Below are 25,515 nucleotides of genomic sequence, written 5' to 3' on the forward strand. Positions count from 1 at the left end.
CTGGCCTCCCTAGCTTGCTGGACACAGCTCCAATATATAGCAGCTGCAACAGTCTACAGAAAGGTTTTGGTACACCATTGCTGCTGTCATCAGGACCTGGGTCCTAAGGCCGCATTTCCCCTTGGCAAGAGTCCAGAGCTCCTGAATTTGTCCCTCGGGAATCTTCAAGATTGTCTGCACCTCCACGGCTTTCACCTGCAGACCAGCCAGCACCAGCTAAACATCCCCGTTTGGGGTATTCCCCCACAGATAGCGCTTCGTCTTCGCATTTTTCTGTTTGCTTGTGCTTTGGAAAGATCCTCAGAGCCCACACCTCAAATGCTCCCTTGTGAATGCCACAAACTTAATTCAGTTCACACACGCTGTTTTGGATTCTCACACTCCTACTGGTTTTTCCTTTGTCCCTCTTAAACCATGAAATTTTTTTGGTGAATGTCACTGTGTACGTCAAATGAGGCAGACCAAACAACGGAAATTCCGGTTTCTGTGAATAGGAATAATGACTGAAAAGCAACTGAAGTTACTTTAGTTTACTATCAAACCATCAATAGGTTGGCTTGTGACATTATCTCTCATAACAGCTAATTTGGGCAGAAATCTAGATTCAGGAACATGAAAGAAGACAGTGCACCTGTACTGGAGAGAATAAAAGGAAATACTGGAATAGAAGAAAATAGAAACCTAACAAACAACTTCATGTGACTTTAAGGCCTTACTAAATACTGATTTAATTCTGAGTGAGACAGGAGTATAGCTGGATGATTTTGATGGAATCACTATTGTATGTAAAATAGATTGTTAAGGAGAAAAAGTGGTAGAAGTAAAACCAGTGAAGGGACTATTAAAATAATTCAGATGAAAGATGATGGTTACTTGAAATAGGGTTTTAACAATGGAAATGACAAGAGATGGTCAGATTTGAGATATGATTTAAAAGTATAGCTGACAGGAGTTTTGGCTGGATTTGGACGTGTATGAGAGAAAGAGAGAAGAGTCAAGATTGACAGTAAAGTATTTGGCATGAGGAAATAGAGCAACAGAATTTCCGTTTATTGGGAACAGTGAAAGAAATACAGGTTTGAGGGGCAGGAGACTGATAGTTGGCTATATAGGTCTGGATTATGAGAGGTATTTCTGATAGAAATACACATCTCTTTTTTTCTCAATTAAAAAAATGAAAGCAATTAGAAAATTCAGGGGAAAAAAACATTGTTACAAGCCAGCCATGGTCCAAATATATAGAAAATTTTTAAAAATTTATATATATTCTCGATTAATATTTCACTTCAAATAACAGGGTATCTATATTATATTCAAAAGGAAGTATTATTTTTTTTGACATTCAAAATTATTGTATCTTAGTTTCAGATGTACAGCAAAGTGGGTAGACATTTATATAATTTACAAAGTGATCCCCCTAATAAGTCTAGCACCCACGTGGCACTATATATAGTTATTACAATATTATGGATTTTATTCCTTATGCTATATTTGACATCCCCACGACTATTTTGTAACTACCAATTTGTACTTCTTAATCCCCTCCCCCTTTTCACCCAGCCCTCCAACCCCGCTCCCATCTGGCAACCATCAGTTTGTTCTTTGTATCTGTGAGTCTGTTTCTGTTTTGTTTGTTTGTTTATTTTGTTCTTTAGATTCCAGATATAAGTGAGATCATACAGTATTTGTCTTCCTCTGTCTGACTTATTTTACTTATTGAGCATAATACCCTCCCGATCCATCCATGTTGTCGCAAGTACTAAGATTTCATCCTTAGACAGTGTTGTAATTTTGACGCTCTGCTTGTTTGGTCAATAAACTCTATACAGTTATAGTATTTGCACTGTATTTAATTTGCAGTAAATTTATTTTTAAGTTGTGTGAATTTACAGGCAAGGCAAGAAAGTTATGATTATGGTTGAAGAAGGAAATGTAGGATTTAACAACCTTGACAAGTGTAAAAGTAAATCTGTAGGTGACAGATGGTGGGAGATGAGAGAGGAAAAGAATGAGGAGAATTTATGGAGGCACTGATATCTTCATCCTACACAGAAGGGAGTCAAAATACTTAAGTAAATTTTATAGAACAAGAAATCGAGACATGAAGATATTGCTTAACATTATAAAGTCTCCCAATACAAGAGTTAGTTACGGCCATCAACTATTTGGATATAGGTGAGTGTAGGCAATGGAATGAGTTAAGCCTGTAAGTTTCCGGTTGAGGAGTTAATAGATTTTTTTTCTAAAACTAATCAAGAGATGGGATTTTAACCATATGTATAAATATATAGAGAAAATTTGAAAATGACTTCGAGAAAAGTTATATTGGGAGTCAAGTGTGGGCTAGGGACAAGTGATGGAAATTTTCTAAATATTTTCAGAATAAGCTCTGCTGTATTATTTAATTTTTAATACTGGTATAAAATGTTTAAAAATTGATTAGAAAGATATTTACATTCTAAAATAATCTATAAGCCTTTATTAAACACTAGGAAAAATAAAGTAGGGTTAAAAAGAGAAGAAATTTTAAATATTTCATTTTACAAAATACGAAATTTTAATTCTTTCCATATCTAAATATTTCCTAGGACTGTCAAGATTTGTACTGTTTCACATCCATTTAATAATCTAGACAAGAAGCACTAGTGCACTGAGCCATCAGGAATTAGAGGCTGTAAACTTTGACCAAATGTCATTATAAAATTGTAAAGTAATATTGTGCTTGATATAAAGCTTTGTAAAAATAGAAATAATCTTACGGCCCTAAATACTCGAAAAATGTTAAATGCTGTACTGAAATTGTCCTTCTTAGCATGAGAAGGAAGACAAGGTTGTATAATGTTTATACTCCTGTAATCACAGACAAAGGGCAGTGTTCCTAGTACCCTTTTGGGGCTGTCTCAAGCAAGATAGTTATTGTATTTAAAATTCCTCTCCCTATGGTTAATTTTGTTAAAGGAAAGGTTTCTGAGAAAACTCATTTACAATCTTTTAACCACAGGATTTATAAGGGTTTAAACACTTAGATAATAAAAACAAAAATATGGAATGACTAACCTCAAGTAATTAAATTTCTCCATACAAATACTGAATGACTTCTTCGTTGAACAGGCAACATTGCGTTCTCTTTAGTCTGACCCTCGTTCTACTGCTGCAAGAATTATGTCAATTGGAGCTTCCTCTGGCAGTTCTGGTTCAAACTAAAATGAAATTTAATTTCCTCCATAACTTCGTGAAGATCTTGGCCTGGATTTTTGCTCCCCAGTTCATAAACTACCTCCATATAGATGGTTTCTTCTTATGTACCATCAACATGGATGCTGGCTTCTCGGACAGTTTTTTCCTTTTACGTCCAACACATGAAATGAGAAATGTGAATCCTTCCATTAGGGGCCCCACAAATAATACTTACAACTTTTTCTGTGGGTGGTATCATGGTGGTTCAGGTAATAAATTACCTCACTCTTCTGTTTAGATTCTCCAGCATAAAGAGAAATACGTGGTCCAACAGTATAAAAAACCCTAAAACTTACAATAACCGTAATACTCAGTCAAAAAGGTAGAAATGTTTTACTAGATTTTGTGTACACTGTGAGGTTACTAGTGCCAATCATACCTTTAAAGAAAATATTCCTGCTCTCTTAAAAGCACTTTTAATCATGTTTAGTTCAATTTGAATACCTACCTTGTATTCTAGTACTGATTTTAAGTAGGATCTTCCAAGTCAGAATCAATTAAGATTTCCATTTTTAAGGTGAAATTCCTTCTCCATATAACTATATGCTGAACAAATGGATCAACCGTCCTTGTTCTCAACACATGAATTCCTTGACCTCCTTTTTCTCTCCTAGTGTACAATTTCAATCAAGCTTTTTCTTCTAGTGATTTGTATATTTGAATTCTTCCTTTCACATCTTTCTCTCTTGGACCTAGCTCACCTGTTCTGCTAGAACCCAATCCATTTGGTAAACAACTGTTGCACAACACAAATTTGTAAGCAGCTGCATTTGTAAATCATTTTCTTTAGAGTTGCTGAGTTGGGTTTTTACTGCACTGTGGAAAAGCTCAGCAAAATTGACAAAGAGATAACCAAATTGAGTCAGATCTTTTTAAAAAAGAACTTACCATGAACATGAGTGCAGATATCTCTTTAAGATATGGATTTCATCTCCTTTGGATATATACCCAGGAGTGGGATTGCTGAGTCATATGGTAGTTCTAGTTCTATTTTTAATTTTTCGAGAAACAGCCATACCGTTTTCCATAATGGCTGTACAAATTTACATTCCTACCAAAAGTGTATGAGTTCTCTTTTTGCCACATCCACACAAACATCTGTTGTCACTTTGCTAATAGCCATTCTGACAGGTGTGAGGTGATGTCTCATTGTGATTTTGATTTGCATTTCTCTAATGATTAGTGATATTGAACACCTTTCCATATACTTATTGGCTAATGTAAGCCTTCTTTGGAAAAATGTCTGTTGTGGTTTTTTGTCCATTTTTTAAATTAGATTGTTTGCTTTTTTGCTATTGAGTGGTCCGAGTTCTTTATATTTTTTGGATATAACCCCTTATCAGGTAGGTGATTTGCAAGTATTTTTCCCATTTGCTTTGCAGAAGCTCTTTAGTTTTGTGTAGTCCCACTTGTTTATTTTAGCTTTTATTATCTGTTCTTTCAGTGTCTTATCCAAGAAATCCTGGCCAAAACAATGTCAAGGAGCTTTTTTCCTATGTTTTCTTCTAGGAGTTTATGGTTTTAGGCCTTATATTTTAGTCCTTAATTCATTTGTGTTAATTTTTGTGAGCGTTATTGAGATAGAGTTCCAGTTTCGTTCTTTTACATGTGCTTATCCAGTTTTCCTACACCATGTATTGAAAAGTTTATTGTGTGTTCTCTGTTGATTACAGCGTTATTCATAATAGCCAAGATATAGAAACAATCTAAATGTTCTTCAACTGATGGATAAAGAAAATGTGATCATATATATAATGGAATATTATTCAGCCGTAACAAAAAAAGAAATCCTGCCATTTGTGACAACAAGGATGAGATTGAAGGGCAATATGCTAAGTGAAATAAGTCCAACAAGGAAAGACGAATACTACATGGTATCACCTATATGTGGAATCTTTTTATAAAAAAAAAAAAAAAAAAAAAGCCAATTTCATAGAAACAAGGAATAAGTATGGTGGTTCCCAGGAGCTGGGGAGATGTAGGTCAAAAGGCACAAACTTTCAGTTATAAGAAGAGTAAGTCTAATGTATAGCTTAATGACTATAGCTAATAGTATGGTATTGTATATTTGAAAGTTGCTGAAAGTAGATCTTAAGATTTTTCACCACAAAACAAAAGGGAGAGTTAACTATGTGAAATGATGGATGTGTTAATTATCTTCATCTTGGTAATCATTTCACAACGTATATGGATATCAAATCATCATGTTTTAAACTTTAATATATACAATTTTATTTGTTAATTATTCCTCAGTGAAACCAGGCAAAAAGAAAATTTTCAGGTAGTATAGAAAATAATCTTGTTTTTTGGAGGAGGCATACATCGGTATTTTTGATAGCTCCTTAATTGAAATATGGTTGTATATAGATGTGGAATTGGTGCATGCTGCTTTTTCTATGATAACTCATCTTAACACCATCATTTAGGTTCAGATGTTTTGAATATGTTAAAGATATTACAGAAGCATTTTAAACAATCAAATTTGAAAATTAATGTCGCCCCTTCAAGAAAACTGAGTTAGAGTAACAAAACATGATACAAATTCTGAATTCAGCCACTTAATATGCCCTCGGTTCTGGGTTACTGGAATTGTATATGAATCTCTATTTTCATTTTAGTATATTAACATAGTAAAAATTAAACCCCAAAATGCCACTTCAAAGGGGAATTTTAATTATATTCCATGTCTCCTCATCATCAAGACAGGTCTTAGTTTCCCCAAAAGGGTTGAAGGGAAACCAAGCCGCTATTTTCAAAAATGCTTAATACTCTCTGTTGATTCATTCAGTCATTTTAGACACCTCTTTGCTCCTAAAGGACTAATTGGAAATTATATATCCTTTTTGAAATTCCCTTAGTGTCCTATTTCTTTTTCTAGGACATATGCCACCTTCTACATTATTAAGAAGTTACATTTTATAATCATCACTTTTTTTTTTTTTTGCTGTGGATTTAAAAGTTACTCAAGAATAGATATTCTTTATTGTCTTCATTCATGTATCCCAATCACCAGTAGAACAAAATCTACAGCAAAATGAAAGTTAAACTTGCACTTTCCTTCTCAACTTTATTAAGATACTTATGCATTTTATGGGTAGCTTAACTAATGTTTCAGCTTATACCAAATTTTTTTTTTTTTTTTTTTTTTTAGTATTATCTATGATTAGTGTAATTCTTTGACTCACCCAATAAAAATTACAGGCTGACCAAGAAATTAGCTTAGGTCAGTCTATTATTTCTCCTGCAGAATAGCTTTTGAAATAGAATTCTTATTTAACATTCTAGAATGCAGACTCTCAAATTTTATTAGAAACGATAACAAAAAATAAAATCAGATTTTCAAGTAAAGAGTGAAGGACTTAGAATAGATCTAAGAAAGCTTTCCAACGAGTGGTAGTCATTAAATATTATAATTTATTTCCAAATAAAGTTGTCAAATCCTTTTCACATGTCTTTGAAAATAAGATAGAAGTTTCATCTGTTCAGGATGCTTTAATTGTCTCTACATTATGCCAAAACATCTGTTAGTTTCAGTCAATAGTAAAAACTCCATACTGTCAATTCGAAGAATAAAATCAGCTCAATCATTTTTTTGGCATCAAGTAGCTCAAACAAACCTGTTGATTGACGTTTTTATTTTCTTCAAATTATTTTTGCTTAATGGAAACAGTAAACTTATGTAGTTCTAAGTGGCCAATATTACCTAAGTAAAAATTTTAAATGCCTTTGCATTAAACTTTTTAATTTATGGTGTATGAGTATAAAATATATGTTACCTTTTTATCATTTGAATGAAGCATACTTTAAGTATATTTGGAAATATTTAAAGTAATAAAATGTTAATGTCCATATTTGAATTAAAATACAGCTTGCTTAGAATTTAACAAATTGTACTAAAATATTTCAAAATGAGTGCATTTTATTATACTTCCATACTCATCATACATAGTGATATGCAGGGAAAAAGCTGGAAAGAGTATTATTAATACTAGAAGTAGGATAACGAGAAGAGAATTGCATTTTTAAAATTTCTAGGGGAAATAAGAGCTTGGTTAATGCTTAATGAATACCTATTGGATAGATTAATTGGATGCTTTATATGGAGAGACACTGAGCTGAGGTATATATGATAAGAAATGATATACTTAACCTATTAATTCAATATACTTAAAACAGTACTTAATCCTAAATTTTTGGCTAGGAGTTTTCCATGGAGAAGAGGAAATTGAACAACAGTGGTACATGGGGAGGAAAACTGCCACTCATTTCATGCTCTACTTGAGTTTTTACCATATGCTTTTTCTTATTATTTCTAGTGAACAAAATTAATTGACTCCTTTTTATGTGCCATTATATGTGTATAATTAACTGATGTATACATTTTTCACAGTATTTGTAACTTAATTTAATTCAAGTTAATAATAATAGACCTTTATGAGAAGTTTCCTTGTGAACAGAACATTAAGCTAATAAGTGCTTTACATTTCTTTCTTAGGAATTATATCAGCCAAATGGGGCAGATACTCATATTACAGATGAGGTAATGAAGATAAGAAGAGGTCAATGGTTACAAAATTATTAACTAGCCAATACAAGGCTTAGGGGGGAAAAAAGTATCACTAGTACCTGTAAAAGATAAGCATCAAAACTCAGTCTTACAAAAGATTATTTATCATAAATTCGATATGAGTATTCCAAACCTGTGAGTGGTTCTTCTTTAAATAATATTTAGAGACCATGCTCTTTTTGATTTGTGGCTCTATTTTATTTTATTTTTTATTTTTTATTTATTTTATTTTTTAGGCGAGGCAACCCTTGGTTGACCTCACAGATTGCAAAGACCTTGTCAGTTTACAATCCCTAATTTTATATTTTATATTTTTTTTATTTTTTACGCCTATATCACTTAGTCTTCCTAGGTGGTCTCCCATCCAAGTACTAACCAGGCCTGACCCTGCTTAGCTTCCGAGATCAGATAGGATTGGGCTTGTTCAGAGTGGCATGGCCATAGACTGGTTCTTAAAATTAACCAGCCTAAAATAATCCTCATGCCAAAGAGGCATATTTTGTGGTGACAAATTCTGTTACCCTAAAAAACGCAGTGCTTAAAAGAGCACTCTCTTAGCAAGGAGAAGCAGTAAAGTTGGTCCTTGACCTGGTGTGTCTGCATGATAATTCTGGTGCCAGATTTTCAGGGTCTGAGAGTATTCCCTGCTCTGTCATTTAGTCATTTTTTAAAATAATAATGACATTTTCTTGTTTTTGGCTTGTCCTCTTTATAAAAGCTTTAGATATATTAAAGTTTTAATTCTTTGATTGCCATATATGTTGGATATATTTTTGAAGCTCATTTATTTTTTATACATATGTTTTATATACGGTACATTTTTTCATTATCTAGGCAAACTTATTAATTTTTCCTTTTATGTTTCTGTGTCTCTTCTAATTCCAGTAAGTTTCAGCTGTGAATATGATTTTTAAATAATCTATTCTTTCTAACTCACTTGAAAGTCCACCTTTAAAGTGATCTCTATATCTTTATTAGTTTGGGCATATATCTAGACTTCTCATTCTGTTATATCAAATACTTATTTTTTGATGTTTTGAGATATGATAAATGAAGTCACCATTCATCTTTTGCCAAATAAGCTTTAATGTTTCATTTCTTTTCCTACAATGGAAATCTAGTCTCTTATTGAGACAAATTTCCATCCCTCCAAATCATAATAGAAATTTAATTTTGATTAATTTGAGAATAAGTAAAATCATACAAATAACAAAATTTATCTTACAAAAATAGTTTATTTCTTCCTTTTTTTGTGTATTGTTGCATGACCCTCAATATAGAATTTTGCACCTTTCTAAATACAGGCCCTCATATTATGTTTAAAGCGTATTGAGAGTTGCGTTATGTATAAATCAGTGGCTATCTGTCTTAGTCCGTTCAGGCTGCTATAGCAAAATACCACGGACAGGGTGACATATAAACAACAGAAATTTATTTCTCACATTTCTAGAGGCTGGGAGGTCTGAGATCAGGGTGCCAGCATGTTCAGGTGAGGGTCCTCTTCTAGACTATAGACTTTTTGTATGGCTTCACATGGTGGAAGGGGCACGGGACCTCTCTGGGGCCTCTTTTATAGGGTGTTAATCTCATTCAGAGCCCTCATGACCTAATCATCAAAGGTCCCACCAACTAATAGTATCATGTTGGGCATTAAGATTTCAACACGAATCTTGGAGGAACACAAACATTCAGACCATGGCACTATATGAATAGGAAAAAATCTCATTATTTTAATTAAACATTATCAAAGTCCAACCACAATACAATATATAAATATAGTCTCATTAAAACAAAAATCACGAATACAGATAAATTCTTCCTTGAACATTACCAACAAGCCCCTTCTCTTTCCTAGGTTGGTATGTATCAACCAAACCTCTTCCATGGATTCCCAGCTTTATTTGTCTTTACCATAATTCATATAATGTTTTTAAATCTAACTCGTATGTATCACTTTGCATTTACTTTTTTTTATTACTCAACAAGTTACCTTGGTTATATTTACAAATCAAGACACATATATCAATCGCAAACTTACTAATTACTACAGAGTATTCCTTGGTATACTGTAGTTTTTGTCAATACCTTCATGATGGATATTTAGTGGTTTTTTTTCCCATTTGTCATTACTACAAATACCAATGCAAATAAATAAAACATGTGTGAGCACCTCTAGTGTAAATACTCAGAAGTGAAAAAACTGGGTCATAAAATATGTGGTTTTTTTTAATTTTACTGTATTCTATTAATTGCTTCCCAAAGTGGCTTTAGAAATTTACCTTCTAATCAGCAAAATATAAACTCATTTCTTCTTCACACATCAGTCTCTCCCCAATATTATTAAACTTTTAAAAATATTTATTTCTCCATTTTTTCCACAGCAGAAGCCGACATTTATTACTGAGAGTGGACATTAGAAAGTAACGTTATGCCAATTTACAGTTTCAAATGATCTTTTTTTTTCAGTGTTATTACTCAGGGGATATTATCACTTAGAAGGTATTTCACATACCAGCTAGTATACACATTTTATTCTGTATATAAGTAAACCAATATTTTATGCATACCTAGTTAATATAGAAGCGGTTCACAGGTTCTCAATTAATGTTCCTAAAATATAAAGATTTTTAAATAACTTATCCAATTTGAGTAAGTGTCAAACTGAGACAAAAGTCTAAGATTCAGCAATATTGTTTCCAGCCACATGAAAATGACATATGACCTAGGAAAACTATGCACAACTAAAAATTATAGTGTTCTGTGCAATGCAGTGGCAATCTTATTACTTTTGCAGGGCTACTAATTCTGAAAAACTGGAAATAGGTAAGATTATGGAGGCAAACAAGTGGTTCATTCTTATTCATTCTATAATCATGGGGACCAACAGTGTTCTTGCTTAATATTTAAGCAACAATGGTTAAGTTTTTAATTGTCCCTTAAATTGGTATGCTTAATCGATTATTTAATGATGTTTATTTTTTGTTTCTTTGTTTTTATTTAATGATATTTTTATTCTACAAAGTAGCACACACTCACTGTTGATAACAGGAAGTATTCAAAATTATATTTTTAAGTTGTCCTATAAAATTACCATTTAGAGAGCATCACTACTAACGTTTTTATTATTTCTGTATATGGTTGTGTGCATAATATATCTATACATGTACACATATTTTTCAGAATTATATTTTATACTCAATGTGGTTTTCATTCTGCCTTCATATACACTCATATGGATAAACAGATGTAGACACATATACATATATATGCATATACATTTACAAATCTATGCATAGCATACATAGACCAGTACATACATATTTACCTAGAAACATGTACAGGTGTATTACTTTTATATACTTATGTACTTATCCCATATATATGTAGAGACATTTTCCTGCATTATTATACAGCCTTAAATGAAGATAGTAAAGTAGAGAGTTGTTAAGAGCAAAGCATATAAAAGCTTTGGTTTGACTCCCAGCTCTGTCACTTATTGCTTTTGTGACTTTAACAAACTTAACTTCCGTGATGCTGTTTCATGACATCTTATTATCATTGTAGAATGACAGAAAGTCTTAGTTAATTGGGTACAGATCATTATTAAATGGATTAGATATTAAGTTTTTTTCCAACTTCTTCTTGATTCAGTGTGTGCATTCTCCTAAGAAGTGTGCATCTTGCCAAGGTATCAATACTTGGTTAAAGAAAAAAAAGTTGCATTTTTTTTTCAAAGTCATTTTTTGGATTGATGCATCAGGAATTGTCCTTCCATCTTTATTTTTCAAGTATTTAATTGGACATATCTGATTTTATCTCTTTTTTTTCATAGAGATATAATTGGCATGTAACATTATGAGTTTCAGGTATACAAGATAATGATTTGGTATTTGTGTATATTGTGAAATGTTCACCACAGTAAGTCTACTTAACATTCAACACCACACATAGTTACAAGTTTTTTTCCTTATAAGAACTTTTAAGATCTACTCTTTTAGCAACTCTCAAATATACATTACAGTATTATTAACTAGCCAGCATGCTGTACCTTAAATCCCAAGATTTATTTATTTTATAACTAGAAGTTTGTATCTTTTGACCCCTTTCACCCTTTTCACTCACCCCTTACCCCATCTCTGGCAACCACCAATCTGTTTTCAGTATCTGCCAATTTGTTTTGTTTGTTTTTGTTTTTGTTCTTATATTCCACAAATAAGTGAGATCACACAGTATTTTTTCTCCGTCTGACTTTTTTGACCTAGCATAATGCTCTCAAAGCTTACCCATGTTGTCACAAATGACAGAATTGCCTTTTTTGAGGACTACTATATATCCATGTCTTAGGTATGATAAATAATGCTGTGATGAACATGGGAACATCTTTTTAAGTTAATGTTTTTGTTTGCTTCAGATAAATACCCAGAAGTAAGATTGCTGGATCATAGGGAGGTTCTATTTTTAATTTTTTGAGGAATCTCCGTACTGTTTTCCAGAGTGGCTGCACCAGTTTACAATCCCACCAACAGTGCACAAGAGTCCTTTTTTTCCCTCACATCCTCACCAGCACTTGTTATATCTTGTCTCTTTGATAACAGCCATTCTGAGAGGCGTGAGGTGATATCTCATTGTGGTTTTGATTTGCATTTCCCTGATGATTAGTGATGCTGAGCACCTGCTCATGCACCTGTTGGCAATCTGTATGTATGTCCTCTGATTGTATCTCTTTCATGAAATGTTAACTGTTTGAACTACAAAATCAGAGTTTTCTATCTTCTCAGGGAAAGTTTCTTCTCTTGATAGAAATATTTGCTTCTGCTCCAGTTCTTTTGTGATTTTTTTTTTCCTTTAAGACACCTGGGGATATGTAGAGTAAATATTCACTGTTTTTTTATCCAAAAATATCTGTTTCGAGTCATCCTTCCTTGTTTTAATTTTTCTAGTTCTCTTCTACATCAATGGATTTATTCTCTGCCATGTACATGCTGCTATTCGTATCTCTTAGTGAGTTTTCTTTTTACTATTATGATTTTTTTCCTCTGGATTATTTTATTTTCTCTCATTTTTCAACTCTATGTTCATTTATTTCTATTCCATTTTAACTACCAGTTAATAATTGAATGTTCTCCCTTCCCTTCCCTTCTCTTCCCTTCCCTTTTCTTCTTTTCTTTTCTTTTCTTTTCTTTCCTTTTTTCTTTTCCACCTACAGCACCTGGTCTTCCTAGGTGGTCTCCTATCCAAGTACTAACCAGACCTGACCCTGCTTAGCTTCTGAGATCAGAAGGGTATATAATCGAATGGTTTTAATTTGAAGGACAGGGCAAATTTCTGAGTTGGGGCGCAGTGGGGGAATCTCAAGCCCTGCATGGAGAGAGAGTTCTTGGCTGAGTGCAAGAAAGAATTCAAACACACCCCAAAGTTAAAGAAAAAAAGGAAAGTTCATTAGAGAAGTGGCAGACAGAGGGTGATCTCCTTTCAGAGGCGGAGATTGAGAGAGACCCAGAGAGTCTCAGAGGGACAGACAGAGAGAGACAGAGACAATGACAGGGACAGAGAAAAAGACACTGAGAGGGACCCTGAGTGTTCAGGGACTTCAGTTTATATATCATTCTTAGTTTCAGCGAATTACAGTTTAGAGACTTTGTTTATCCATTTTCCTTTGATGGTATGGACATACAGTGAAAAAAGATAAGAGTATGCTGCATGAAAAGGTAAAAACATGCAGTGTGAAAGGCCTGCTGGCAGTTCCCAGCCTTTGATCCACAGGTTCCCCCATGGTTTTAGCTATAGGGAATGAATGCTTTTATTTTGTGTAGGACTTGACTTAAAGACTCTGTTTTTATGGTTGTCCCCCTCCCCCCACCCCGCTTCATGGTGTGGGGAAATGGTTTATTAGCAATCCCAGCAGAAATCTTCATTTGTTCTGCAAGTGTCCAGTGGTCTGGCTATAGGGCTGATCAGCATATTTCAGGCTCTGAATATAGCTTGCTTTAACATTTAAAATGTTCTCTCTTGCCTCTTTGCTACCTTATAACTGTAGGTACATTTTAAAATTACAATATATCAGAGAAAATAAATGGAATATTTATTTATTTATTTATTTATTTATTTATTTATTTATAGAGAAGAGGGTTTTTTAAAATTTAATTTTATTATTAGTTTCAAGTATATAGTACATTGGCTAGACATTTATATAGCTTATAGAGTGATACCCCTAATTCCTCCCTCCCTTCCCTGGCCCTCCACCTAGCCATCATATTAATGCTAACTGCATTCTCTATGCCATGCTCCCCATCCCCCTGACCATCTATCAACTATTAATTTGCCCTTCTATAATCCTTCACCTCTTTTTCCCAGCCCCCCAACCCCACTCCCCTCTGGCCATCACCAGATCATCTTCTATGTTTGTGAGTCTGTTTTTGATTAGTTTGTTCTTTTTGTTCCTTAGATTCTGCTTATAAGTGAAATCATATAGTATTTGTTTTTTCTCTTAAACAGGATACTTTTTAAATTGTGGGAAATGTCCAACTAAAGGGCAATATAATATCAAAAATATAAATTATTGCCTATAAACAATGGTGAATTTAAGGAATTATTTTAACGTTTGTGATTTATGAAAATTGGGCATTTTCTTGATCAGTAAATATGATCTAACTTAATGGGACATCTGAAATATAATAAAGACATTAAAATGACCAAATTCTAAAAAAAATAAATTTTAGCACTTTCTGTTAAAAATATATATAACATGCCTGTTTTGCTTTGGAAACTGTTATGTGTTTGGGATATTCCCTGTAGAACCCAAAGCAGGTGCTCATCATGAAGTCAGGGGCTTCTGAGAATCTAATATACACAGATCAATGCTGATGAAATTTGGCCACCCCTGATAGTTTCATGACAGGAGATATATGCTTCAAACATAATTCCTCAACCCAGAAGATTTTAGGTGCTGGTAAAGCCATCTGGCAACTTTATGTATTTATTGGTTAAAGAGCAGATTTTTTTCTTTTTATTTTATATAATTTTGACATTTATATTAGGGAGAATGTGAAAGAACAGAAGGTGCTGTTTACACTTTGGATTTAGAGAATATCCTAAACTAAAAGTAGAACTGTGTCAAATAAAATCTAATCTACAGTGACCACAACTGGCTGACAGTGACAAGGAAGCAGATACTTGAGTGGGAAGAGGTTAATTGGGAATAAAGCCAAAATACGTGGTGCTTGCTGTAAAAACAAAAACAAAATAACCAGAATGAAAATATAAACACTAATCACAATTTGTGCCTTGGTCCCTTCTACATGATTAATGAAATCATATGAATAAGAACTGAGGAATTGCTTTTAGAAAATGTTTAAGAGAAGAGATCAAGATTTTTCTTATTGAATATTTAAAAATGCTTAAGGTAAATATATATTTTGATCTGTTAAACTAATAGTTATATTTTGGATAAGCCTTCAGTGGTATATAACAAAAATACCAAATATTATAATGAAGGTTATTTTACTTGTAACAGTAAGGATAAAGAAAAACAGTGATAAAAAATAATTAAGTAATCAAATATGAGAAATGAAACATAATAAGGCCAAGCAACAACAGCAACAAAAATGTACTTATATTTTCCTTTAATATATATTAAAGAGAAATGAGGTTTTTAACATAACAATATTAATCTACATTAATTACATTAATTGCATTAATTAGATTAATCTACATTATCTTTGAAGATACTAAAGAACATAACAGAACACAGAGTCATAAAACCATTTTTCTTGATATGGACAGTCCATTTCTATATCAGGAAGTGAGAAGATCTTGGTAATTTCCTTCCAGGTTTATAATCCTATAATTTATGTATTTAAACCTGTACCTATATAAAAATCTTACAGAAGTTGAAATAGTTTGCCTTTAAGCCAAATATAAACAAATAAAAAAATCTTGGCCTTTCTTGAAGGCTTTAGGCAAAGGAGAAGAGTAAATCAGTTTCTTTTTTTCTTTATTTTTCTTTCTTTATTTTTCTTTTTTAATTTTTAAAATTTTTGTTTCTATTTTTAAATTAAAATTTTTTTTAAATTTTGAATTGTTAAACTTATTTTTTAATTATAGTTGACATACAATACTATATTAGTTTCAGGTGTGCAGCATAGTGATTAGACATCTATATATACCTTATGAAGTGATTACCACTGCGAGTCTAATACCCATCTGACACTGTGTATAGTCATTACAATATTATTGACTACACTCTCTGCGCTATACTTTATAATTTGTACTTCTTAATCCCTTTCATCTTTTCTGCTCATCCCTTCAATATTTTTCCCAAAATCACATTTTCTTTGACCTTTAATTACTTTTGTTTCTGGCTGGAAGAATTCTAGTCTGAAGAAGAAAGTTCCATGATGAAGCATTTACAATCGCTATTCTGATTTCTATAATATCAGAGAGAAGGGATAAGAGACATCAAAGAATTATCCAATCATCAGAGTGGCAGCTTTAGCATTCTCATTGGAGATGTGGATAAACTATTATATATTCCCTCAGCATAAGGGACTGAAAAGAAATTGAGAGTGTGTAATAATAAGCTTTGGAGAAAATAAATACCTGTCACTCCAAATTATTCGCTATAATCAAGGGAGAACAAGAAGAATTTCCATGGGAGGTTTTTTTTTTCCCAGTTTTTATTTTTCTTAATACAATGAACTCGAGGACATATGGCTAGTAAAGTGATGTCATGAAAGTCGGTGACATTTTTTATAAAACATCTGGCCTCATAGAGTTGCTATGGTAATTAAATTAGAAGAATGCCTACCTAGATCGATGTCTGAAAAGAGTAAGCATGGCATGTCAATTTGTATTGAATGCATACTTTTAGAAGTCAGTCAGCAATGGAATTTTACTCAGCCATAAAAAAAAAGAAAATCCTGCCATTTGCAACAACATAGATGAAAATCGAGGGCATTGTATTAAGTGAAATAAGTCTGACAGAGAAAGACAAATACTATATGATCTCACTTATATGTGGAATCTAAAGAACCCCCCAAAAAATGAAAAAACAAAACAGGAAAAAGAAATAAATGTATTTGTAACAAAATCTGCCACGTATGACTTTATTAAAATTAAATCAATTTTTTGGATTCATACGAATGGGTATATTAAAAAATATACCAACAGTACTGTCTGGGAGGGGAAAATTTCCTCTTTCCCCTCTTAGTTCTTCTGGCTGGTTGAATAATAATAATGACATGACAAATTAATAGAAGAAAATAATCAAATTTAAGTATGTTCTGGGTTTCCATAAAAATATGAGACTAGAGAATATTTGGGCAGTTAAGGCATATATGCCAATTTGACCTAGGAGAAGGGTTGAGGGGGTAGTGGTTTGGGATTTGAAAGGCAAGAAAGGCAATTCGCAGGGAGATATAAAAGCAAGTGTTTAGTAAACAAATGTTTGCTCAGCCATTTTTAACAATGGGACACAAAGAGGATTTTGATCAAATGGGCCTTGCCAGATTCCTTCCTGTCTATCACACCTAGTTCATATTAAACTATTATCTAGGATGATAGCTCCCTCCCTGGAGCAGGTCCTCTATCCAAATTCCTTTAGGCAGTTAGGAGAAAGTCAAAGGTTTTTCCTGAGTCTTCTGTTTCTTAAAAATAACCATCTTAAAATAATAAATATCCCAATGACGCATATTCGAGGGTGGCAAATTCTGCTCCTCTTTGGTACAAGCTTTAATTTTAATAGGAAGGCACTTGGATTCCCCCCTAAATTCCTTCCTTCATTCATTTTAATGGATTTAACACAAAATGAACATTGCCGTTTTAACTGATAGCAATGATATCAACTTTCCATTTTTAATATTTTCTAAAATACAAAAAGATTTTTAAAATCAATAAATGATACAGAATCATATATAGACATGACAAATATAAAAATGTTACGCAAATAGCTAAAATTTGGAACATATTCATATGAAATAAATTAAAGGATGTATTTTTTTCTTCTTTGAACAAAACTAGATTCAACAATATTGATAAATAATTGAACAAAACCAGTTTTCCTATATTTAGTTTTCAGTTCTTACACAAGAATATTTTACTCAAATAATCAAAATCAAATTTCAACTGAGTTCCACAAATATTTACACAGAAATTATAGCACTGACTTCTAAAGACGTATTTGAATTCTGTGAAAATTGCACCTCTTAAAGTGAAATAACTGAAGGTTAAGCTGACCAATAGATCACCAGTTCTATCTTTGCTGAATCCAATAAAATCACTTGAAAAAGTTAATTACATTTGATCCCAGCCAAAGGGTTAAATATATAATATATACTCAAATAAAACTGACTTAGCAATAAGTGATTACACATTAGAGTGAAATCACGCTGACAATTCTCTTTTTATTCAGAGATAAACCTGCTAAAACTAAATCCTAAAATGCTATTTGAAAACTAGCTTTAAAAGTGGGCACCTGCCTTAACAGATACGTGTAAGAAACAAGACAGCCCATTTCCAGAACATCCTAAATATATTTTCAAAATCCCAGACCAGTGTTAGAAGGAATAAAAATCATTTTATATTCATCATTGATACCTAAGAACTGAGTATCAATTTTTGAATCTATGATTTATCAAGTGTATTACATAAAAAGGTAAATATTATGGTTATCAATTTGAGGTTTTTATCGATAGGTTATTCACCATGAAGCTAATTTAAATATTTACCTATAGGGGCCAAAACTCCTTTCAGACGAGTTAGAAAGAAATGTATTTGTTCTGGATTTCATTTCTAAGTTACAAATTATTTTAGCAGCCAGTAACTTTTGGCCATGATATTGTAAAAAAATCACTTCTCAAAAGTTTATAACAGTGAAAGAGTTAATAGAAGGAACTAGGTTGTGATTATATGAAATAGAATTTAAGAGGAATCACTCTCTTTCTTTGAGTCAAAGAAGTCATAAAATAAAATTGATTCCAAGGAAAAATTTTCCAAAAAATGTGCATAAAGTTTAGAGGGTTGGTCTCTAAACTTCAGGTCCCCATGAAGAGTGGGAAAGAATCGAGTTTGCTTCCATCCTTCTTCACTCCTCACAAAATAAATTATTTATCATGATAAACATTTATTTTTTAATCAAGTAAAATTTGTTATTTGGAATGACTTCACTATAACATTGAATAATAAGATGCCCTTATTATAGCTGGGCTATTTTCTAAAACTCTACTGTTTTCTTTCAGAAAGGAAAATAACTGACTGAGTTAGAGAAAAAGGGAAGAAGGGAGGGAGGAAGGAAGGAAGGAAAGGGAAGGACTTGTCATTACAGTTACCTAAAATCATTGCATTCCAATCAATCTGGCATTGCTTTATAGAGAGGGAAATATCTAAAAGTATCCAGCCAGCTGAGTATATCCCTTTTAACTCGGGAAAAAAATAAGATGTTTTCCATAAGTGCCATAGAGAGGTCCTCCATTTATGCTATATGGCCAGACCCAGGTTACATAGTCACCACTACAATAATCAGTTGCCCAACAAAGATGATTATTACTGGCATAGTTAATCTTCCACTGGGTTTAGGGTGGTCTTTTCTATTCCTTGAGTTTGAATACCTTTTTCTTTGCTTCTTTAATGAATTGGGTATCTCTTAACATGAGTTGAAATGGATTTTAGGTATTAGATCATGTTTTTCACAATGTAGACGAAGTGGAACAGGGCAACAAGATAGAGAATAGGAAAATATATACTAATATTATTTAAGAGCATGATACATAGCAAAGCAGATAGTTCAATTCAGTGGAAGAAAAAGGATGGATATTAAATAGTGGAGATATAATCTGCAAAACATTTGGAAAAAAATAAAAGTGGGCCTCCTTCTTATAAGTTAACATTAATTCCAGATGGGTTATGTATGAGTTATATAAATGTAAAAATAAAACAATAAAAATCTTTAAGGAAATCTTGAAAACTTCATGTAAGAAGCAAGAGCAATGAAGACTTTGATCATAACTAAAAGCCAAAAACCCATAAAAGATAGAAGTATTTTTTTTTTAATTTAAGTGCAATTAAATATAAAACATGTCAATCCTTAAGTAGTAGACCTAAAAACAAAAAGTAATACAATCAACAAACGGTTAATTTCTATAAAATAGTAAATACGAATTGATGAAAAATTCATGTGGTCCAATAGAAAAAAAAATGTAAATGTACATTTCACAAAGTTACAAATCCAAAGAGACAACAGACATATAAAAAGAAGCTCAAATTCACAAGCAGTCAGGAAAATGCCAATTAGAATAACAGTGAAACACCATTCTACTTAATAGAAAGGCTAACATTAAAAAGAGCTATAATGTCTATTGTTGATGGTGACTAAGGAAAAAAGATACTCTCATAATAGTGAAATTCTGATGCATTAAAGGCTTTTTGAAAGCAAATTGGCAACATATATTAAAATTAAAAATACATATACCCACTCCTGGGAATCCATCCCATAGAAATAAAAGCACATAAAGACATATGCATGCAAAAGTTTATTGCTGCAAAATTTGTTTCAAAAACACACACAAAAAAGTGGAAACAAAGTGAATCTCTGTCATTAGGAAGATGTCAAGACAAATTGTGGTACATCTGATGTGGGACAGGGCAAATTTACACCAAGTAGGGGAGACCAAGGTCTGCACTGAGAGAAGAAGAGGGTTCTTGGTGGAGAGTGTAGAAAGAATTCAACACACATGCCGAAATTAGAATCAAAAGGAAAGTTTATTGGAGAAGGGGTAACACTCTGTAGACAGAGTGTGGTCTCCTCTCAGAGGCAGAGAGAGAGCTTGAGAGAGACTCGAAGGGACAGAGACAATAGAGACAAGGACAGTGAGGGAGACAGATTAAAGGCACTGAGAACGAAGGCCCTGAGAGGGACAGAGTAAAGAGAGCGAGAGGGACTCTGAGTGTTCTAGGAATTCAGTTTATGTATCGTTCTTTAGTTCCTGTGAGTTATAGTTTAAAGAGTTTGTTTACTGGTTTCCTTCGATATGGACGTACCAGAGGAAGGGGAAGGAGAAGAGTATGTAGCTTGAAAGGCCTGCTGGCAGTTCCAGGCCTTTAAACCATAGGGAATGAACAATTTTATTTGTGTAGGACACCACTAAAAGACTCTGTTTTTCCTGTTTCCCCCTCATAGGTATGGGAAATGGGTTGTTGGCAATCTCAACAGAAATATTCCTTTGTTCTGCAGATGTCCTCCTGGCCTGGCTGCAGGGCTGATCAGCATATGGCAGTCTCTGAATGTGAATTAACATTTTAAATTCTCTTGCCTCTTCCCTATATTATATCCATACCATTAGTTATTATATTACTGTTTTAAAAAATGAATGATAACTTTACTAATTGAGTTGAATGTTTTCATTAGTTATTATTGAGTGAGAAAAGCAAGTTGCATACACATGTATGCGACAGAGAAGGGGACATATAGTGAGCCAAGCAAAGTAGACATGTAAAAAAGGCTGCACTAAAAATAAACCATCTATATTCATTTTAAGCATATATTTAAAATTGTGCATATCTATCTTCATATAATATATTTAATAAAATTAAAAATACAAAAGTACAAAGATATTTGAATATCATTAACACAAGGAAGTCAATTCTTATAAGGTTATTCTAATTTGTTCTTAGCTGTATAATAACCTTCAAAATATAAGCTTACGTATTTCAATATTGTTATGGCGTGAACGATTCTAAGACCCATGGAGCCAATTGAGATTAATTATGAGCCTTTATTAGCCGGCCGGCGACTGACTCTCTACCGCGCAGGGTTAGAGGAGATCAGCCCCAAGCTTCCAGAGGAGGCAGCTTATAAAGCCTCCAACTATATCCTTGAATAAGCAGATTACAAGAAGCAGAAGTTAGCCGTTAACGTTTTGTACAAAGATAAATGTATCCGGGGGACTCTCAGATCAAACAGGGCCTAGTAAACAGTTTATCATCTGCACCTTGGAATGTTGTGCTTCTCCTGGGGCTGGCGCCTGGAGATATCACCTCCCTGTAACTGAGTTACTGCTCTCCCTGGGGGCTGGTGCCTAGAGATACCACCTCCCTGAAACTGGATAATTTCCACTTTTACAATATTGTATTACATTTTTGGTTGTTTATAACCACTCACTGCCAAAAATGGACCAGTCACTCAGCTATCTAAGACAGCTGATTTAGGTTGGCATAGGTTTTCATTTTATAATATTCTTTTATCATTAATTTCCTCAATACTCCTTATTATGCTTCTTAAACTGTCTATTGCATTCATTCTAAAATGCCTCTTCCTTTCTCTGATCATTTGAATTATCCTAATGATTCTTTCCTCAGTTCTGCCATCTTAATTTTCATCTGATCCTGTTGTCTTTCCTGTCACCACTTTCCTGCTTTATTGTATTTCTGTCTTGGGTCTTTGGTCAGAGAGCTGAATGCTTGGTTGTATTTTCTTAAACATTCATTGCAAAATATTTGGTCACATTTTGCTTCTGCTCTGTGGCAGTATGTTTCCAGTGGGTGTTCTTTATGTTAATTATTAGCAATACTCTTGATTTAAGAGTATTAGTCTTAGTTTGCTTTTTAAATAATTTCCGATTAACATTGTTATCCCAGAAATCAGCAATAATATAAGGAGTCATATTTTTACTTAGTTTTACTTGATCTTTTTGTTTCGGTAGTCAAAAAAATCTTGGAATTTCGATAGTTTTTATCTTACAGTCTTTTAATTGGCAAAGTGTGGACACAGCAGTTTGCAAACTTACTTTGTGCACTTTTTAGATTTTAATGTCTTCATTTAGTATTTAGTGTTTAAGATGTCATAGATGTCTATTTAACTGCCTGGGTAATTTGGAGAATAATTAGTAATTAAATACTATTTCCAACAACAGTAATAAAGCTTGTAAAGCTGTAAAACAAAATGAGCAAAATGAGATATCTGATGAAATGTATATTTTAACAAATACATTTTTGTGTAGGGTAAGAAAAATAATTTTATCTCTACCCTTCTAGGTACTTGGCTGAGAACCCCCCACCCACCACCTTAATAAAAGACAGATTAACAGGAGAAAAATCAAATTAAACAGAAGTTTAATGACATGCATACCTCCTGTACACATAGGAGAGACCCAGGAAAACCAAGTAACTCTCCAAAATGGCCCAAGCCACTACCTTAAATGCCATCTTCCGCTAAAGACAGAATGGGTTATGAGATAAGGCACAGTAAATAAGGGTAAGGTTGTTATGCAGTTTTAAGTCCTTGCCTTCTCCATTGGTAGAGAGAGGGAAACACCCTTACAAATGTAGATTTCCTTTATAAATGTCTCTTAAAAAGGGTAAATTTTACATGGTTTTCAGAGTTTGTCCTTTGTCTGCAGTTCTGAAAAATAATCAGCTCAAAATAATTCTTATGCCAAAGAGACATATTTGGGATTGGCAAATTCTGCTTCCTTTCACTTTAAGAGAGTAAAAGAAAGTATCATCCATTATCAGAAATTTATTTGGCACTTCAGGACTAATTACTCCAAACCGAGAAGTAGAATTGGTATAACTAACCATTACTTTTGTCTCACATTGAGAGAAAGTTTAACTCAATTTTGGTAACGTGACCACTGACCTTACAGCCAAGAGCTGTAATTTCTAAATGATTTTATTCTTTAGTTTTTTGAATGGGTTTTTGTCATTTCCCATACAACCTTATTTTACAAAATACAAGTCAAGGAGGGAATTTGAAATGGAATCACTTTTTAGTACTTCGATGGTCCTTTTCACATCTCATTTTATGGACCTCTATTGTGAAATTTTAAAGGTATTCATTTGCTCTACATAGTATTTTTTTCTATTATCTGGGTTGATATTAAGTTGATATTCTGGTTAAAACAATTAACATAAATTTCATACAGGAATAACCAATTTCTAGGAGAATGTGATTCAATACAATAATGCCAACTATAATTGAATGTATAATGCTGCTAATCAATTGACTTGCTTATTTCAAACATTTATTGAGCATTGAGAATATGCTCGATGCTATTATGCTAAATACTTAGAATAGAGATATCCTTCAAAAGGAAATTTATAATTCTTCGTTCATATTAAGTATCAGTATGTTAATGTCTGTTAGGACTATTGTCCATTATTGTTAAAAATAATTTATTGGTGTTCTAATTTGTGGTATTTCTGTTGGTTTCGCAATTAGCAAAGCCAATACAAAATAAAAGATCAGAAATCGCTTTCTTTATTACTTTAGCCATTTAATGCTTTTTACTTTCACGCTAAATAATCAGATGGAAACTTTAACTCAATTACAGGTAAGTATAATCATTTCAATTTAGATAAATAAAATTTATACTCTATGTTTTGGTCAGACAAAAATAATAAATTATACAATAAACAACCTGTATCATACGATACTTTCACCTTGTAAAGAATAGTGTGGTATATTATTTTAAAGATTTTATTGAGTTAAGAAATTTACTTTTTCTTAGTTTGCAGCAATTAAAGAATTCCTCCCTTGTTGCATATAAGAATTTATTATGTTAGAGAAACTGCAAATCAGAAAATGAACTTCCTTTATTTGCAAATGAGTAACTGCCCATTTGCAAAAGCTAAAAAAAAGTATTCTGAGGATTTAAAAGACTATGTAATAAGGATGATCACATAAATGGCGGGCAAAGGAGGAAATCTGAGCTTCTGTTTTATGCATTGGTCCTAAAACATTCTTTGTTTCTCTAGGAGAAATGTTATATACCAGTAGACTGTATCATGAACTAGTCCTCTTTAATTTTTTTTAAAAAATCTTACCACAGTGTGTACTATCCCTGCAATATTTATATTTGAAACTTTTAAATTTCCAAATAATGCTTTAAGAGCAGTATTGTATTCATGGATAGCAGGTGGCTTGGACCCGTGCAGTATTTTAGCATTGTGGCTTAAATTTCAATTTTCGCAAACTGCTTTCATGTAGTGAAAACAATTGTACATGTTAATTCTCATAGAACTCTAGGAAAGCAAAATTTGTAAACCCAGAAATGTGTCTCTCTGGCATGAGAATTATTTTATTTTTAAGAAACGAAAGGTCAAAGGTTCTTCTTCCCCTAGTCAAAGAACTATCATCCCAGATAACCATTTGATCAAAGCCCAGCAAATGCTTGTTTACTAAACAGTAACTCTTCATCTCCCTGTAAACTACCTTAGTTCCCTTTGGAGTCCCAAACCCTTACTTCCTTAGTCCGGAATGACATATATACTCATTTTGTCTTACTGTATTTGGAATTTTCAGGTATATGTGATTTTCCTATTAAAACTTGGTTTCCTCCTGTTAATCTGCCTTATGTCATTTTAATTATTCAACCAGTTAAAGAACTAAGAGGGGAAGTGCGGGACTTTGCCCTCCCTCACAGAACTCCTGTCAGTATTCACTATATGCAGTCTTTGTAAAATGGGTATTAGTATTTTATTATTTGGCACGCATTCATATAAGCCTAACATGCCAAAATAGTTTATATAGTTCTGTTTTTTGAAATCAAGATTTGAAATATTTTGATTTTCTAATAATTACGTGTAAGTGAGCATATTACCTAATTTATTAACATTTAATTTATCCTCAATTCTTAAGAAAATTAAGGAAATCCAAGTATGTGTCATTTAATTTTACTGAACCACAAAAAATGTAGGAGAGATAGGAATTAACAATCTTT

The 25,515-nt window shown here is 32.7% G+C and overlaps 1 pseudogene; it reads right to left on the bottom strand.

Moving 5' to 3' along the window:
- Positions 1-8,131: 8,131 nt before the first annotated feature.
- LOC120612398 (uncharacterized) lies at positions 8,132-8,250 on the bottom strand (annotated as a pseudogene).
- Between the last annotated feature and the right edge of the window lie 17,265 nt (positions 8,251-25,515).

Source organism: Pteropus medius, unplaced genomic scaffold, assembly GCF_902729225.1.
Source record: "Pteropus medius unplaced genomic scaffold, Ma_sr-lr_union100, whole genome shotgun sequence".
Lineage (NCBI taxonomy): Eukaryota > Metazoa > Chordata > Mammalia > Chiroptera > Pteropodidae > Pteropus > Pteropus medius.